Here is a 19,815-nt window from a genome sequence, read left to right as displayed (position 1 = left end):
TCATTGTTTTGCTCCGTTTTATTTCGTTGAATTTTGGTGTGGAAAGGACGTTAAGAGGACAACTGATGTCCTCTTCCACTTTGTGAATGAGGAAACCAAGCCACCAAGCACTGTCTTATGGTGGCCACAGAACTTATTCATGTCAGACTTACAACTTGAAGGCCCAATGCTTTGCTAATTTCTATTTTTTATTTTTTAAACAACACCAGAATAGGAGTAAAAGAGAGCTTTTACTCCTATTACAAAACATGATATGTTTAATTTTTAAGATAAATTTATATTTCTGAGTTTTGTATTTCTAAGCCCCCTTTTTCCCCAGATATCTTTTTTCTTCAACATTTTTCTCTGTCTCCTAATACTCTTGGTATCTTCAGCCTTTTAATTTTTCTGATTTTTCCCCCTGCATTTGATCTTTAATCCCCTTGGTCCTCCCTCGCTCTCTCTCTCTCATCAACTTCTATAATCCATTTGTGTACATCATTTTCCTTCCTCAACATTTTCTTATATCTCATTCCTATTTTCTCTTTATTCTTTTTAAACTTCTTTCCGGAAACTCTACCTCTCCCCCTGCATTCCTTTTCATCTTGTTTCTATCTGTATTCCTTCCTTCTTGAATGCTGTTCTATTAGACCATTTTTAACCCTTTCTTCATTTTTTATCTCCTCCTTTTTTCTCCTGTTTCAACATGACCTCTTTGTTTCACTGCCCTTTCCACACAGCAATGAAGGATATGTGACCAAGTTTGTGTGTGTGTGTGTGTGTGTGTGTGTGTGTGTGTGCACGCACGCGTGCACACATGCATTTAGAATTACTTGGGGAAGGGGTGGAGAAAAGGGGAGAAGAGATTGAGGGAGACACCAAAGAATGTGTTCATAGAAGGAGAAATGCTTTGCTTATTCTCTCCCTGGGGACGTTAATCAGAGAGTTTCGTTTCTAATGCCCGTTTAATAAATACAAGTTATGTACATATGTTTCCTATATAAAAGTATCCTGAATCAGTACTGTATGTGTGAAATGTTTCAATTTTCCTAAAACATTCTAAAACTTATTCCAGATCCACTGTACAAATAGTTAAGGAGGAACGGGATTGCTTTCTGAGTTTCATTTGGACCTATTTCAAGTGTAATAAACACATGTTAAGATTATGTTTTGAACATCACAGAAATGTTTACCAACTATTTTGAGACAACTATAAAATTACCATGGTAGCATTGAGTAAAGTTACTTGCTACTTTCTATACAAGAAAAATCTAGATATTTAAGCATAGTATTACTTAAAAAATTAATTTTTTCTGGGCTCTAGACTTTGAGTGAATTTGGTTAATGTATATTATTTAAGAGTACTGCTTTTTAACAAAAGAAATTTGTTTTATTAATCAGAGTACAGTAATAAACATGACTGTGTGTGTGCGCCTTAAGGATTGATGTCTTAAATATTTATAAAGGTTTATCCTATCTATACCATTAGGCACAAAATGTTTTCCTTTGTTCCATAATCACAGTTCCTTACCCAGCTCCATGACTGAGTAATTCAGAGTTGGAAATGAGCCCATGTATAACTGCATACGTCTAAGAATCAAATCTTAACAATGACTGAGGACAATCATGGCACAAAAAGAACTTAAATCAGAAATAATTCAGATAACTCTCGTTCATTTCTTAAGTCTGAAAATTATAAAGCATCCTTAAATACTAATGAATAAAAAAATAAATACATGAACAATAGTAATTACCTTATAATTACAAGACCTCTGCTTAAAATCTTGTAAAAGGATCTTTCCTCACAGACTGCTTTTCGGTCATCTTATATTGGTGAGTTTGCCTGTTCTCCCAGATGACCTGGGTTCAACATCTGCTCCGAGGAAAGATTCTCCTGGCTCAGTAATTAAAATGCAATGATCTTATTACAGTTGGAAAAATGATTTATTCATCTTTATTATACATTGATTTTTGGCATGGCAGAAAACAGGGGAGAGATATTACATGTAATTCCATGGGGCCGGAGATGGGTCTAATATTACCTAATATCTTCAGAACTGACCAGATCAAATTAGACAGTAATCCAGAGTTAGAGAGGCTGACTCACACTTTGAAGAGACGGAACACCGCAGAGGCCATTGAGCACTTGATGAATCAGTGGGATCAGATGGCTTGAAGGAGGGACACTGTTACATACACCTGGAGAGCAGGAATAAAATATATGAATGGTGGGGGAGAAATCAACAGAAACTGACAAAGAAGAAAGATCATCAATGAAATGACACATATGCAAAAAGAACAGAACTGACCTGAAATGCAAAAATAGAATGACCATGTGAGGGAACTATTCTTTCTCTTCTTAGACACAACTGTCTAAGGAGAGACACTATTGTTAAATCATAGTTTGGAAAACTAAACAGTCTGATTTTCTCCTGGCAGAAAGAATATGGGAATGCTGTGCCGCGTTTAATTCATCATTATTCTTTATTAACGAATGAATTTGCTTCTCAATTCCCCACTTTCTTCTAATGCCAAATTCTAAATTAATGCATTTAATTGCCACCCCATCTTAACCTTTTACCTGTATGTAATCAGGTGTATTTATTTTCTAAAATGATTCAGTATTTCTGACCATGGTCTGAAAGTCTATCTTAGTGTTAACGATACAGAAAATAACATGGCAACAGATTAACAATGTTTTTAATACAAAGGACAATAATACATATAAGAAAAGATGACATTAAAAACTCAGCGATAACTGGGTAGACTGTTCACTTTCATTAAAATGCCTTGAGTCTGTCTGAAAAAAATCAGCTATAATAAATACTTATTAGGTAAATGGAAAAGTCTGTCTCTATAAAATGTTGTGACTCATCATTCTGTTAATCCTAGTTATTCATAATTTTTCTGTTTAAAATAAAATCACATAGAATAAGTCACTAAGTTTTCTCTTTTTGAGAATTATTTTGCATATCCTAGGTTTTTTGCTTTTCATACAAATTTTAGAAATAACATCAGTTTCTATAAGAAATTCTGCTGGGGCTTTTTATTGGAAGCATCACCAATTTAAGTGATAGTTTTACAATAATGAACCTTCTGACCCACCAGTATGGTGCAGGTCTTGGGCATATTTTGTTAAATATATCCCTAAGTATTTAATATTGTCGATGCTGTTATAATTGTTATTTTTTAAATCTCAATTTTCAATTATTTATTGCTAATACATACAAATACAATTGATTGTGTATGTTGACCTGTTACCCTGTGGCTTTGATAAACTCATTTAATTCTAGAATATTTATGGATTCCTAAGCATTTTCTATATGGACCATTATGTCATCTGCAAATAAAGATAGTTTTATGTTCTCCTTTCCCAAAATAAAGGAGAAAAGTTGACATTGATCATTTTAAAAAATTGATTGGAGAATGACATTCTTGACAGACACAGTGTTTACATGTTTAAAAAACAACTCTATTTATAATGGGGAATTTTTGGAGAATAATGACTGGAAGAAAAACTATCCATCTTTGTTTAACGATGAAGTTTTAAACTTTTTCCTGTGGAATGGTTTTGTGTCTTAGAAAACCACAATGGCTTCTGCTGCTAACAGCTTAAACATGGGGAGAACAGTGTGTTAAGAAAAAAATAAAAATAGGTCCACTTGTTCTTGGAGATTTATAAATCATGAAAACAAGGTTATAACAATTAAGGAAAATATAAGAGGGAAAAAGTCAAGACACAGCAGGACTGAAAAAGAATGTGAGGAATTGCCTTTGGAAATCAATATATCAATAACTTATTATCTGAAAGAATTTCTTGGTTCTTTCCAGAAATACAGGTCTTATGAAACCAAAACCGAATTCATCAACTTCCCCTCCAAAACCAGGGTTTTTTTGTTTTTGTTTTTGTTTTTTTCTATTTCTCCATTCTCTTTCATCGGAACCACATTTCCCAGTATCCCAAGTGGAAACCAGTTAGTTATCTTTGGTCCCTTCTTCTCCTTCGCTTTTGACATTCTACCCAAGCGCCAAGCCCCAAGCCCCAAGCCCCATGCATTCTGCCTAAAAATTCTCCCAGCACCCACTGCCTCCCATTTTCCCTTCATGCGGGGCATGGCCGCCTACTCTCCATTCCTCCCAGTGTCATCTGAATGTCAATTACTTATCCCACGGGCAGAGGGGCAGAGCGTGCCTCGCACAGTTGCTGGTCAATGGCTCATTCCTTCTCTTTCGTCTCCTCACCTTCTCCAGTTCATGTTAGACCAAGAACCAGGAACACATTCTGCAAACAACTCAAGGACACCATGCCTGTGCTAAACGTCCCACTCCAGGCCCAAGCAGGCTGGTGCTCCCGGCCGGGGTCCCTCTGTCTCTCATGCTACTCTGCCTGCTCACTCTCAAGACCTGCAGTCCCTGGCTCGCCCCTCTTGGGAGGCAGCCCCCAGAACCCCAGCGTTCCCTCCCTGACTCCCCCTCCTCCTCTGGGTTTCTTCATCCATTCCCATCAGTACCTTTCCTGTTGGCATTTAAATTTCCACTGCTATGTATAACTGTAGAAGTTTCATGGGTATAAGTCGGAGACTACGAGGTAACCATAATCTTTTCCATCTCCCAAAGCATCTAGCAGGGCTCATTAAATGCTTATTGAGTGAATAAGTCAGGAAATCAGTAAACACAGTCTCTTTAACACACATCAGGCCTTTTTTTTTTCTGGGCTTTTGGTATTCGCCAAATCAGGATTCTATTAAAATGAAAGGATTTAATTTTTTATTTGCCAAGGCAGGATTCTATTAAAATTAAAGAAACAATTTATGGTTTCAGATTTTTTTGGAGGAGGAAAAAAGGCTTTTGTAACATTTTCAGATAATAAATGACAATGATAATTGTTGACTACTGATCACTATGTGTCAGTCACAGTAAGTGTATCAGTTTATTTAATCTTTACAACATTCCTGTAAAAGATTCATAGTACTCTCACTTTGCAGATAAATAAACTAAGGATCAGAGAGGGGAAGCAACTTGCCTAGTGTCACACAGCTAGCCTGTTTCAGGACTAGAATTTAGATTTAGGTAAATCTGGCTCTGTCTTCGTCAGACCAGGTTACCTTAACAAAATACCACAGGCTGAGTAGTGTAAACAACAGAAATTTATTATCTCACAGTTCTGGAGGCTGGAAGTCTAAGATTTAGGTATCAGCATGGTAGGGTGCTGTTGAGATCTCTCTCTTTGGCTTACAGACAACCCCCTTCTCTCTGTGTCCTCATGTTCCTATTTTATTTTATTTATTTGTTTATTTTTGGCTGTGTTGGGTCTTCGTTGCTGCTCATGGGCTTTTCTCTATTTGCAGCGAGCAAGGGCTACTCTTCGTTGTGGTGCACGGGCTTCTCATTGCAGTGGCTTCTCCTGTTGCAGAGCACAGGCTCCAGGGGCTCGGGCTTCTGTAGCTGTGGCTCACGGGCTCTAGAGCACAGACTCAGTAGTTGCGGCGCATGGGCTTAGTTGCTCAACGACATGTGGGATCTTCCCAGACCAGGGCTCAAACCCGTGTCCCCTGCATTGGCAGGCGGATTCTTAACCACTGTGCCACCAGGGAAGCCCTCATATTCCTCTTCTTATAAGGCTACCAATGCTATCAGATTAGGACCCCAATTTATGACTTCATTTAACCTTAATTACTTCTTAAAAAGCTCTATCTCCAAATACAATCACTTTATGGGCTAGAGCTCCCATATAGGCATTTGGAAGGGACATAAACATTCAGTCCATAATAGGCTCTAAAGACATGTGGGGATATGGATTGGGCATTACAAAATGAAATCCAAGAAACTGGCTCCCAGAGATAGATGGTCCCAACCACCAATTCATCACAACTTTCAAACTCCCAAACTTAGCTTCCAGTAATTCAGCATGCCAGGTCACACTAACACCCCAATCCTACCTTCTCAACAGCCAAGGGATTTCAATTTTTAAAAACAGAGTAACAACTCTTAAAATTTTCCAGCCTGTACTGTTCCGGATTTCATGCAGATTTCAGGATGTGAATTTAGGGGATATGTTTGACATTGAGGGACATAGTTAGGTGAGGCTGCACAGAGGCTGGGATGCCCGTGTTCTGTGGGTGGTGACAACACACACCCACCAGCGCTGGCTGGACTCTGCTCTGGTGACACAAAGGCATTGGAGAAGCAACCCATAAGGATGTATCTAGTTCTAGGTGGCTCCACTCATAAAACTCCAAAATGCGCAAGCAGAGAAATTTTCTGTAAGGCAGGTGAAAGTTGAACTCCTTGGCTGCTGGAGTGGGCATCAGGCTTCCCGGGAAAACAAATCCAGTGTTCAGATTCTTCATGAAAACAGTACTGGCATTTCTACCTTAGAGAATTGATACCCTGTGCCAAGCAGGATCCAGACATTCCTGCATGTCTCCCTTCCCGTGCGGTCATCTCTCAATGATTATTGATATTTCAGAAAAGAGAGGCATTTCGGCAATTTCTGCTTTCATTAAAAACACATCTCACAAATAGTTTTGTCCTTATAAAATTTCTCTTCTTTATTTCATCATCATTTTTGTTTTTAAACTTTTCCTACTGTAATTTCTTTGGCTGTTGTGAGGCTTTGGCTTACTTATTTCTTTATCATCACCTTTACTCGGGTGGAAATCACTTACAGTGGTGGTGTTTTACTAGTGTGTTTGCCTCCAAATTCTCTTCTCTCTGCTTCTAAGACCCTTTCCTGCCCTGCTGCTCTGCATGAAATCTAACAGTATGAACCCAGAATAAAGGGTTTATACTGACAACTTTTTACTGTTGATTTTTTTTTTAAGTGGATTATAGAGAGGCAAAAGGTAAATCTCTTTCCCTCTGTGAGAAGTGGCATGGACATTATTTGATCTAAATTGGAGGATGCTGTAATTCTTCTCCTATAGTGATTAATTCAGTCCATCCAGAGAAAATGGGGAGGTGATGTTTCCCAAGCGTGCATTACTTAAATATTCACAGTAAAAATAATTGTATAAAAACGACATTAAAATGCTACCTGATAGTTAAGAAAGTACATCTGAAGTTGAAATTACCAAAACTTGTACCCTGCTCCAATTTTTGTAATGGGTAAGATTACTGAGACTCATAAATGAACTGATAACAAGAAGTTCACAGGTATTATCTGAAAATGGATGTATTATGCATTTTCCACTGTTTTATTGCTGACTGAGCAGGACTCTGAGAGGCAGCCTCTTTATACTAAGACCTCCCCACGAATGTCACACATTCTTACACGTGACTATTATCTCTGCCAGGAAACTCTTCTTCACCAGCTTAAAATCCTCTTGAAATAACATCTGTTCACTTGGTTTTATTTCCAACTTCTATGGCAATGGAGAACAGCTAGTCATGAAGGAAAACTTCTATTTTCCTACATTTCAGACTAACCCAGAAGTCCTTTTACACTGTCACCCTAGAAGAGCTACAGTACGCTTATCCTTCAATAGTCTTTTTGTGTCTGCTGAGCTACTTTCCAAGTTCAATTAAAGTAGTGATTTCAGACTTGTATACAGTTCCGGTTTTTTCTCTGTAAAGCCTCCTTGAGGACAAGGACTATTTTGACATCCTTATGGTGCACAAAGAAGTGGTTTAAACCTAGGAGAAACAAATATATGTGGAGTGTATGTATTTAATTTAACACTGGTTGTACAGCACTCACCGGGTGCTTTACAAATATTAACTCCATTAAATCTTATAACAACTCAATGGCATAAATATTATTTTCATCTCCATTCCACAGATGAGGAAATCAAGGTGCAGAGAGGTTAAGAAATCAGCCAAAGGTCACATAAGTTATAAATACCTGAGCCAGGATTCAAACTTTAAAATAAGGAAGTTGCAGACAACAGAGCAGCGTATAAGTTCTTTAAGTATATTATGTTTCCTTGCATGCGTTGTGCACCAAGTGTATAATTTAGATATTATTTAATTTTTTAAATTACTAATTTTGACATCTGCAATAATCTGTAAGCACTTAGCTTTGTTGTTTCAAACCCTGATATAGATGAGGCCAGAGTCAACTTTACTATGACCAAATCAGACACAGAAAAATAGACAAAGCAGCTATCTATTGTACCAATTAAATAATGGGTATGACTTGTTTATCATTACATTTTGTAATTATAGCATTTTTGGTATCAAAATGAGTTTACAAGATGGAATATTAAAAAAGTATACATGCAGGCTTCCCTGGTGGTGCAGTGGTTGAGAATCTGCCTGCCAATGCAGGGGACACGGGTTCGAGCCCTGGTCTGGGAGGATCCCACATGCCGCGGAGCAACTAGGCCCGTGAGCCACAACTACTGAGCCTGCGCGTCTGGAGCCTGTGCTCCGCAACGGAAGAGGCCGCGACAGTGAGAGGCCCGTGCACTGCGATGAAGAGTGGCCCCCGCTCGCCACAACTAGAGAAAGCCCTCGCACAGAAATGAAGACCCAACACAGCCATAAATAAATTAAAAAAAAAAAAAAAAAGTATACATGCAAAAAAAAAAGAGAGAGAGAGCTATCTGCGTGCTGGACCACCCTCTACGTAATCCCTCTCTGAGTGAGTAAATACACGAAGGCATGGATAGGCCATCCTCTGATAAATTGTTCATAATATTGTACCTGCTTTGATAACAGTAGTTACTCATTGTGAATTTGTTGTGACAAATTGTTTTCTGCCCTAACTATACTGAATCAAGTGTTGCCCATTTTCTGCTTACAATGTGTACTCTTAACAATTCTTGCTTTCAATCTCTCACTCCCTTTTCCTTCTACACTGATTCTCTTTCACATCCAGTTAATTTCAGGGACTTGGCACTCCTTTTCCAGTTTATCACAGTCGTAATATATTTTGGTGTTATATTTTTTTTTACCAGATGCTACTTTCTAAAATTACATCATCTGCCACTTTAACAATGCACACACAATTTCACCATCCAAGTGAATGACAAAAATTCTTCTTCAGGGAATATCGATCAGGCTAATTGTTGGCTGTGTCATGCAGTTTTCTACTTGGAGAGGAGATTAGGACATTAGTGTTGTGCCCTTTAAAAATAAACACCTTCCCAATGCGTGTATTCCACAGGTAATATTTCTAGGATTCAAAGCCCACCTTCTAGGAGTTTATCTAACTACAAAAATTCCTATATAGCAGGGAGAATATTATTATAGCAACATAAGTGTGACTAAGAAATATTATATTTCTTTATTTTTTAAAAAATTAACTAATATGAGGTCCCCATCTGGCCCATTTTTTATTGAAAATCTGTATAGCACAGGGAGCTCAGCTTGGCGCTCTGTGACCACCTAGATGGGTGGTGATGGGGGCGGTGGGTGGGAGGGAGGCTCAAGAGGGAGCGGATATATGATGTATACATACAGCTGATTCACTTCATTGTACAGCAGCGACTAACACAACATTGTAAAGCAATTATACTCCAATAAAAAAATCCTCTATTTCCAAAAAATAAAATAAAATAAAAAATAAAATCTGTACTCTTAAAGATTCTTGCTTTCAATCTCTCACTCCCTTTTTCTTCTACACTGATTCTCTTTCACATCCAGTTAATTTCAGGGACTTGGCACTCCTTTTCCAGTTTATCACCATTGTAATGTATTTTGATGTTATATTTGGGAATATAAGCTAGTGGGAAGTTAAGTCTTGGTCACTGTTGGGGCTCCTTCCTCTTCCTTGATAGTCTCATGAGAATCTGGAGGCTTAAGTGGTACCCAGCAGATAGGGGAGGTTGCCTAGTCTTTACTCCATTGTCATCATGGATATCCTCAGCCGTCCATTCCTGTACGCTCCCCTGCAGTCCAGGGGCAATTTGCTGATGGGCTACGTGTAGAGCACAGAAATGTTTGCCAAGGCTGTTCCTTGGTCCACGCAGGGGATCCAGCCTCCCTAGGTGTGCCTGGCCTTTCCCTCTGAGGTTCTGCCACTTCCCCAGAGACTGATCTGGGTCAAATACGCCCACTAGTTGAAGTATCTGCACACCTTTCTACCTTTCCCAAGCTGGGGAATAATGTCTTCTTCTTTCCTGTCTTCCTATCCTTGGGCACATCCCTCCCTTGCCTTCTAGAAACATTCCGTTTCTTCTATGAGTTCAGGTGTTTACAAAAGACAGGGAGAGCCCAAGACTGTAGGCATAGTTGCTCTTAGCAACCAAACTTTCTTTGGACAAAGGGCTGGGGGAGGGAAAATATAGGTAGGAAAAGAACTAAATTACCATCTGAATCAATTATTCTGACATACTTGGTGATAAAGTTCTTGCTGTTAGTTTGCTTCTGCCTTTAAGCCAAGGAGAAAAGACATGTTTGCCATGCAGAGATATCAACATGTGATCTTGCTAGGTGAGCACTATCCACAAAAGCCTAAGAAATTCAGAGGGCAGGGGTTCAGGTACACAGAACTCCTCTCTGGGACTAGCTAGAAAGAGATCTGGCTTATAGGAAAACTTGTTCAGGGAAAAAAATGCGACAGGTTTGAACCAGGAAAGTAAAAGTGTTCAGCCATTTCATTAACGACTCATGGCAGGAAAAAGCAGTAGGAAGGCAGGGGGTGAAAAATCAGACATCATCTCAAAATTGGTGCTTTTGTCCATGCTTAGGGGTAGAAAAGGAAGTAACACTGAAGTGTAATGAAAGTACGTAGGTGTAGTCTCTGTATGGTAAGAGTTGGTGTGTTGGCTGTGCTGCTTTACAGTATAAGCTCCAGGTGGGAAACATCTAGTAGATGCTAATCCACGAAGCTGTCCAGCCTTGGCCTTGAACCATGAAAAGAAGCGGTAACATTTTAATTCCTCAAACTAACTGGTACCCAGCTTTTTATCACACCACTAATCACCCCACTAAATTGGATGTTCTTACTTATCCTTACCCACTTAAAAATGGAACAATCTTAATCCAGGAGGAAAGGGGTGGTGGTTTGGAGGTGGGTATGTTGTATGACACACCATGATGGGGGTTCTGTAGGAAGGGGAGACCTAGAGCTACCTGGTGAGAGAGGGTATTTTTATGGGATATACAAAATCCAGTACTGTGATCTGAAAGAAACAGTAATGGGACGTTGAGGTTACTTTTTCCGTCAAAGTTTTCAAGGACTTCAAGCCAATTTCTGTGAAAAATAAGGTATAGATTTTTGTTGTCTACTTCCTTCACCTAGAAGGTTAGTGAAAAGACACACGTAGCATTACTGCTATATTCCATTAAATTTAAGTTGTCATTATTCTATGTTCCACTAAAGAGAAAAATTACCATCAGTTAAACTGACACACTATTTTCTTACCATTTAACATTTGTATATTATTGAAAACTATTTTGAGACTCATTTGAGGTATAGATTTCATTATATATCATACTTTTCGGTTCCTGTGTTTTTCTATGTGCATACTAAAACTTCAGTGCCAATTCATGGAGTAATCTTTTTGAAGACATTTTAAAAAACAACTAAACTCAACCTTTTTTAGCATCAGCCATACACATAACTCCAGGAAATGATAACAACATGAACAGCTATGACCAAGTATGAACACGCACAGGCTGAGCAATTATGTCAAAACCACGGCCTGATTAACAGCGACTGTAAGGTGCATCCCAGTTAAAAAGGTGAAAAGTTTGCATCTCACAATCAGTGAAATACAGCATTTGGGGATGAATAAAGCTTCCCTTTGCAGACAGTTTGGGTGTGTTTGCGTAACTCTCCATTTTTCCCCTAAGGATATGCTGCCCTTTGAATAAGATCTTGTGCCAGACCTTCATGTTTAAGATGATGCTATCATCCATCATGAACTTGGAGTTGCTTTTCTAGTTGGGGGAGTGCAATAGTGATTCATGGACACTCTATACTCAGCCCCCTTGCCTAGAAATGACCTTGGCTCAGTAAGTGTATTTTATTCCACACAATTCCAAATGCAGAATTTGGATGTGTCCTTGAAACCTGAGAAACCTTTACCCAGCTCCACACCTAAGTTACAATCTGAAGATGAAGTTGGCTCCTTGACTTAAGATTTCTGATCCGATCTTGCAAGCAGTTCTTAAAAGCTTCCACAGTTTGGATATCTAAAAGGAGCCAAGTTTGGAGGTGGGGTTTAAATGCTAAGGAGAGCCTAATTGGTATCAATCAAAAACATAGTAATTTGGTTATTTCCAAGAGGAATCAAAGAGAGAGAAGGTACAGAAGAGACAGAGGTATTCTGTGAGGTGGCACAGTCAGTGGGAAAGTCCTAGTGATGTGACAGCTAAGAGGTTTTGGGGAACAAGAATACCGATTATTCAATATTAATATAAAACACTCCATTTGTCCAAACTCTCCATACCACCTGCTACGCACACAAAGATCTCATAAAGGGGATGTGTGTGATACGGAAAAGAAAACCAGACATTGTCTGGTTTCCATAGTTAAGAAAACCTAGTACCTAATAGTATGAAGGAAAATCCCTAACCTGAATTGATTCCATGGAACCAAGAGCTCAGAGTCAAGAGTGAGCATGAAAACAAAAGTCTCTTATATAGTCTCAACTATCCTGGGGAAGGCCTTACAGATTCCCTCTAAGTCATAGAATGAAGGTGTAGAAAGAAAACTACATTCATTCTTTTCCTTAGTTTACATGCCAGCTTGTCCCCAGGTGGCATCTGGGTTCCACGCAGTACAGCTCTGATGCCTGGCCAGGGAAGGCAGGTGAACAGGTGAACAGTGAACAGGTGAGGAAGGCAAAGGAAGGCAACGGGTCTGAGCCCAACCAAGAAGTCGGCTACCAAGGACTTACACGGGTCTGAGGGTCTTGTTGCTCCTCGGGAACCAACTATGAACAAGGAAGAGTGAAAAACAGAGGACTCAGATGGTAAAAATAAAAAGAATGTGTGTTGTTAGAAAAATAATCACATCCTGGATAGCTACCCTCTTAGTATTCTCTTTGTAGGCTCCAGCCTCTTGGCCCCTGGCCTCTGGGTTACCCTACCTTCACTTCTTTCTTCCAGTTTTACTCAGTCGACCATAGATGCTCTGCGGGCACCAGATCAGATCGTGGGGTGACCTGGCCAACATTTGATACAACACTTGGGCTTCCTTTCAAGGTATCTCACTCTGTGTTTTAATCAAGGATCCCCTCTTATTTTCCCTAGAGCAGGACCTTTCACTGGATCTTGGCCATTGTCTTTCTTCCTGAAGCATCTGGCTGTAATGCTCCATTTTCATGATCAACAAAGCTAACTTGTGACCAGAGTTATGAGTCCCCTCACTGCCAGTTCTCGATAGCCTCCAGCAAAGAACGCCAAAGCAGCCTGCCACCAGCTACCTGTCCAGGTAATGCTGGAGCTGAGCCATTCAGGCTCCAAAGGATACTACTCTTTGCTAGAGAACTAAGTGAGCACCGAGGAAAACAAACAGACAGAAACAAGGGTAAGTCCCACACCTGCTCTAGTCAGGAGCACTCGGGAGCATGTCCTAGAGGAGCCTAAAAGGGCTCCCTGGGTAAGACTAGCTCCTCATCAATAGATGGGAGTCATGAAAACAAAAATGCTCAGGGGAGAAAGTGAACCTGGTGTAGGGAGAAGCATAACCAAGCCTCGTTCCCGTTCACACCATCCTCCAGCCACTTCTTAACCTTTTTGAGCAGGCATCCTAAGGCAATTTTTGAGCACAGGCTTCATATATAAATATTTACTTGTTTATCATATATGTGTGTGAGTGTGCGTGAGACAGAGAGATGAAAGACATAGGGGTTAATATAAGATGAAGAAAATAATAAACATTAAAATATCTTGATAATCATGATGGCTTCATACTTTAAGCTAATGTCTCAAGATACAATGTACGCTCATGGCAGAGATCATCATTAATGTGAACGCCTATAAATCCACATTTCAGATAGTCTTCTTGGTAATTTTACATTTCTTCACCTTCCTGTCAGATCTGATTAGCTAATTGGTTCTTTGCTTTCCTTCCTGAAAGGACTGATGCAGAACTGGAGCAGGGCGCTAAGCATGGGGTAAGGGACGGCTCTGCTGTCTTCTTGTGGTCTGCTTGCATATTGCATTATGATGGCATTCATCTTACCGTTTCTTCCCAAGAATCTTTTTCAGCCTCTTGACCATTCTGTGAGAATTGGTTGGGTTCAAACTTTATAGTAAAAGTGCACACCTGCCTTCCCTAGGAAACCCTGCTCACAGCAGGATGGCAGACTGAGCAGGGAAGCAATGCCAGTACATGCACTAAACACTAACAGTACTTCATTACTTTCCTCATTTTTAGATTAAAACAACGGATGAGTAGCGGTCCTAACACCTTCTTCCTGCACCCCTCTGGATTGTTTGTTTAACCCACTGGCATGTTACATCCGAATTTGGAGACTACCATCTAAACGACTGAATTAATCTAATACGTAAACATTTGAGGAGTTGAAAAAAAACTCAAGTTTAAGAGTTGGACCCATTTTTTTTTACTCTCGATTTAATGCAAATGTGAGGCAGGGTGGGGTGGATTTTTTGGGGGAAAAAAACTAAAATTATGCCCTTATATATTTTTAAATCTTTAAAAATGTACTATTAAATCATTCCAGTCATTCTGTGATGCCAGCTTTAGACTGAAGACAATGAAAACTCTTCCAAAAGGAACAAAACAATAATTGCTAGCTGCACACAATGAGGCAGTCAGTGGCTATGTGATCCATCATAAATCCCGAGAGCCAGAAAATGTGCCTGATGTTGGATAATGATGATGAAGTGTATCCAAGAACATAAATAAAATGGACTGTGTTATTTTAAGGGAAAGACTGTCATTCCCTCCTCTCAAAAGTAGGAAAAATTATATTTCTTAATATAGTGAAACATTCAGAAACCTTCCAGTTTACATAACCACTCAGATAATAGGCTGGACGACTTCTCACCTGTGACCATACACCTCCTTACTCCTAATATCTTGATTCATATTAGAATAAAGATACTCCCTCTCTAAAGAGTGCACTGCTAAGATAGAGCATTATAAATATAATATTTTTATTAAAGTTCAAGTCAGATTCCTTTTACTTGTTGGCTTCTATGGAAGGCTGAAAACCACTACTCTGATGACCCAGAGTGACAACTTCAGATAGTTATAGTATAGCCCTTTCCTGAAAGCAGAAATTCACTACTTCTGTTTAGCTCTGAATCTTTGTACAATTCCATGAAGACTTCCTTAGCTGGATGAAACCTTCATAAATAAGACATTTTCCCATATACTTCATGTGTCAAGTTTTGGCTGGGACTTCATAAGGCAAGGGCTCCATGGTGTTACTTTATCAGGTCCCTCAACCTCTGAGTCGCAATGATTGTATGTTTGCTAATAGCACATTCCTTAAGTCAAGAATGAGAATGGATTCCCACTGCCCAAAACATACCCCTCCTGGTTGTGTAAGGAGGAAAGAGAAAAGGGCAGAGTGAGAATAACCAGTTTGAGACTCCCTCAGAAAATAATACATGTTAATAGTAATCACACTGCCACCCACATTCAGTTGGCCAGGACTCATTCGTGTGAATACAACCTAATTGCAATGGAAGCTGTTAAGTGCAACCTTCCCCTATGTCTAGAAAAGGGACTGTGTAGTGGACGCAGCATGGTCTCGGTCAAGTATGTCATAGATCCTCGACCACAAGAGTAATCAGAGGATGCACATCCAAACAACAGTAAGAAACCATTTCCTCTCATCAGATTGTCAAGAATTAGACAGTCAAATAATACAAAGGTGAATGAAAATAGGAACCATCACAGACCACTGGTGGATGTCTGCACTCATTCCGGCAGAGACTCTCAGAGCAATAAGTGCACGTGAATACGCACGTATCCTAGGACCCAGCGATTCTATTCTTGAGCACATGCCCTGTGATAACTTTCAAGCAGATGCCCATGGAGACTTGTATAAAGATGTTCTCCACTGAGTTATGGATGAAAATCATGGCAATCAAAAACTCCATCAATAAGGAAATGAATAAGTGGAGCTTGTTTTCAATCAACAGAATACTATGCAGTGATCAGAAGCACTGATAAATATAAATTTTCCTTTTACTCTTTTTATTTTGCACTATAGAAAACAATAACAGCTAGTAACATATTGCTTTTCTTCACATTCATATGAAGAAATAACCTACAGACAAAAAGAAGTAGTACCACATTGTGAAACCTGCAAATTCCAGAAGTGGACAGCTTGAAGACCACACCTGGGGGCGGGGAAGAAAATAAATGTCACAAGAGACAAGACGTGCATTTAAAAGATGGCAAGCTGGGGAAATGACCATTGTCAATGCCACTGACCCAGATTGTAGGTGCCCTTTTTCTCCTGGCATCCACGGCCACCACCTCAAAGGGATGGTTTTTCATCTGAAGAACTCTTTCCAAATGACACAAGAGTTGCTTTGAGGAGCAATGCAAAGATGTAGATATTTTTGAGATATTTATATAGATAAATAGATCTCAAAAACATAAGTGAAAGAAGTAAAACTGAATGAGATTTGTAGCAAATATTCTTTATGTAAATTTTTAAAAACATAACATACTATGCTGTTCAAGGATACACATTTTACAGAAATAAATGGAATTTGCAAGGACATACACAAGAATGGGTGCTTATGAGGTTGGAGGGGAATAGGATGAGGACAGAAAATAATATAATCCAAAAAAAGAGAAGGACATGCACGATTCAATACGTATTAGTGTGGCACCAGCTGAAGAATCTGATCAACCAAATTCTGGTCCTCTGGGGCGTGGCTCCATCCCCTCTATGTAAACCCCGGGAACCCCGGGAGAAATTTGGATTAGGGGTAATATTTTATGATCCTTTCTTCTACTTCTGAATCACATTTAAATCACATGTGTTTGGCCTTAGCTTCCTCACATTCTTTGAATACGATTCTGATAATAGTTCAAGAAGCAGGAGAGCTGAGGGGACCACCAGGTCACCTGGTCCGATCTTCATTTCACAGATAAGGAAACTGAGACTACAAGCAGTCAGGGAATCTTCAAGACCTCCTTTCAGTTTCTTGGCTTCTCTTTATATGTGAATTTTGCTTAAATTCATTTGAAGAATTTGTTTCCTTTTCTAAATACTATCTTTCCTCTCTGCAGGGTTGCTCCAAATTCAGAAAAACAAACAAACAAACAAACATACAAAACCAGGGGGCTGAAGAGGATTCAAACCAAAACTATTTTAAGTGTAAGAATCTAGGCAGATAATAAAAACATGTTTTTCAACTCATTTCAATTGTGCGCATCTGCATTTATTTGTTCTCAGATTTTGTACATTCTGTGGGTGGTAGCCCAGAAAAGAACACACGGAGACATTTGCTTGGGGACTGTACCACGTAAAGAGCATTACCACGGTGGACAGGAATGTGCAAGCCAAAACCCAACGCAGGTCAGAATCCAGATCCACAGTCAGTTGATGCCCTGGAAGGGTCCATGGCTTGCCTGTATCCTTCCCCTGTTGAAGGTCACGTGCTTCTTCACAGATGCAAAGATCTTTAGTAATACTTTCAATTAACTACTGCTCTGTGTCCTGGTTACAATCATGTACTGCCAAGTTACTGTTTGGGCAACAGTTAATTATCAGCTGTCTCTACTAGCTCACGGTAAACATATTACAGTGTTTCATCACTCATGTTTTATTTAATTTCACTTGTCATCAAGGTCCTTGATTGGAGCTCGGTGATTTGATCGAAGAGAGGTGATTTCTATTCCCGTTGAAAACTGCTTGTCATTCATTTCATGCCCTGCTCCCAAGGCAAGGATGCTCCTCTCTCCCCCATGGGGCCAGGTCTGGCGCTCCCTCTGGCAACTCCGAGAAGGAGCCGGGGCCACGGATTGTAATTGCGATGGGATGGCAAGAGGCTAAATGAGAGACACATGGCGTTGCGGGTGGTATCATCTGTCTTCAGTTTATAATGACATTTCCAGTGTGGATTACTAACAAGAAGACCCCAGGACCACTGCCCAAACTTCATATGTGAAGAATTAGTGAGCTCCCACATAGGTTTTGTGAACAATGAAGAAAACTTTAATGATGAGATACAGTTTTTCATGGAGATGTTTGTGCTGTGCCGGATGCTCTGGCGATGATACAGAGCCCCCATCTTCAACACACAGAAACACATGCGAGCACATACACACACTGAGACGCGCCGGCTGATTTTCTCAGCGCACTGATCGCAAGCCTCCGGGTCAGCCCCGTAGTGAAGCCAGTGGAATAACCTGGAATCAGCCCCAGCTCTGACGCTCAGGTGAGTGGAGAGGTGTAAGAACGATCCTCCGCTGTGAAATGTGTCAGGCAGACAAACGCACCCCTGCATGCCCCGTTCCTCTCTAACATGAACAAGGCACAAGCAAAATACGCTTCCTCCAAAGGAAAACCACCCCCTCCAATGCCCACCAGGTCGTAGCCTGTGGGCTGGGTTCCCAGCCAGACAGGGCAGAGTTTACCCCTAACTGTAGAAGGAGCTCAGAAAGGAACTTCCCATCCAAAGAACTTGCCTGACCCATGAGGTTCTTCAGTACAATTTGAGGGCTTCCATTTTCGGTGGCAGCCAGTAAATAAATAAATAAAAATAAACAACGGGACACGAATGTCATAAAGTCAGTAAGTATAGCATGTCCTTAAAACATTTATTTGCCCCAAATCTCTACATCTATTATTTTCCCCCCTCTCAAATATTAGACATCAATAGCCAGCGTTATTTGGAGCTGATTCTAATTTTCTAAGAGTATTGGAAACAAACCTTAGCTACTTAGCCCAGGATTATCTGTTTTTGTACATAAGAGAGAAAGAAAGAACTCCAGTTGCAAAACAGTTAATAAGAGGACTTCTTGTTATTAAAGAAACAACACATTAATAATAACCATGTCTTTCATTTGTAAATGTATAATTTTGTAATGAATAATCTATAAAATAAATGATCATATTGATCAGCAAGGGCCACCAGTCATTCTAGGTGCCCTGAGCAACTATTAGTACCAGGCAAAGCTGGGAAAGGAAAAGGAGGTGCGTTAGACATGGCTCTTGCCCCTGAGAAGCTCACAGCGTACTTTAGGAGCAGATGCACACAGAAATATTGGCATAGTAACAAAAGCACCATAAATGGCAAAATGATCAGAGGACTACAGAAGCTCAGACAAGGGAATATAGAGTCTCATGTAAGTATATACATGTCCCAAATATGTGTGCTAGAATAATTGCCAAAACTTAGTGGAAGAAGCATAGTTTTTATAATCAAATTCTTTTTTATCTCTTAGTAAATGGCTTTGAGCAAATCATTTGGGTGAGTAGTCAACGTGAATGTGGACACTGGCGTTGATCATAAACTTCATGAGGGCAAGAATGAGGCAGTCTTACCGCTGCAAGCGCTCTGAGCATCTGCTGAAGCTGTGCTATCAGAGCTGTGGCATTTACTAGCAGTGTGCCCCTGGACAAGCCGTGTGGGAGCGAAGGGTCTGAGACTTCTCGTCAGGTGCTCTCCAAGGACCCTCACAGCTCTAAGGATGCTGTGACACGCATAGAGGCACTTGCCTCCAGGGACCTCCCTCACAAGGAAAGGCTGAACAGGCTCCAAGCACCCAAAGGCCCCTCCCTTACGTTTGTCCTTTCACGTTTGTCACTCTCTCCCTTTGGTCTAGAGGTCAGTTCTTACCACAGCTGGCATTCCATAAGTGAATGTCCAAGACTGGAAACACATCCTGAAGCACCATTTTCCACAAACTGTGGCTTGAAACACAGGTGATCCCTTGAAAAAAGATCAAATAAGACTAGGAGATGCAACAGCCACTCACAGGCACACTAACGTATTAAAGGA

The 19,815-nt window shown here is 40.0% G+C and overlaps 1 long non-coding RNA gene across 3 annotated transcripts in view; it reads right to left on the bottom strand.

Moving 5' to 3' along the window:
* The window catches only part of LOC118904900, a 220,730-nt gene that overhangs the window by 6,495 nt on the left and 194,420 nt on the right, over positions 1 to 19,815 (bottom strand). For 2 of the 3 annotated variants that reach the window (XR_005022119.1, XR_005022118.1), the window contains exons 2-3: positions 2,087 to 2,178; positions 1,734 to 1,877 (exon numbers count right to left, since the gene is read on the bottom strand). This is a non-coding gene — a long non-coding RNA (uncharacterized LOC118904900). The remainder of the gene's footprint in view (positions 1 to 1,733; positions 1,878 to 2,086; positions 2,179 to 19,815) is intronic. The other variant, XR_005022120.1, reaches the window with a different exon arrangement.

Source organism: Balaenoptera musculus, chromosome 12, assembly GCF_009873245.2.
Source record: "Balaenoptera musculus isolate JJ_BM4_2016_0621 chromosome 12, mBalMus1.pri.v3, whole genome shotgun sequence".
NCBI classification, from domain to species: domain Eukaryota; kingdom Metazoa; phylum Chordata; class Mammalia; order Artiodactyla; family Balaenopteridae; genus Balaenoptera; species Balaenoptera musculus.
This window is presented reverse-complemented; position numbering and strand designations above follow the sequence as displayed.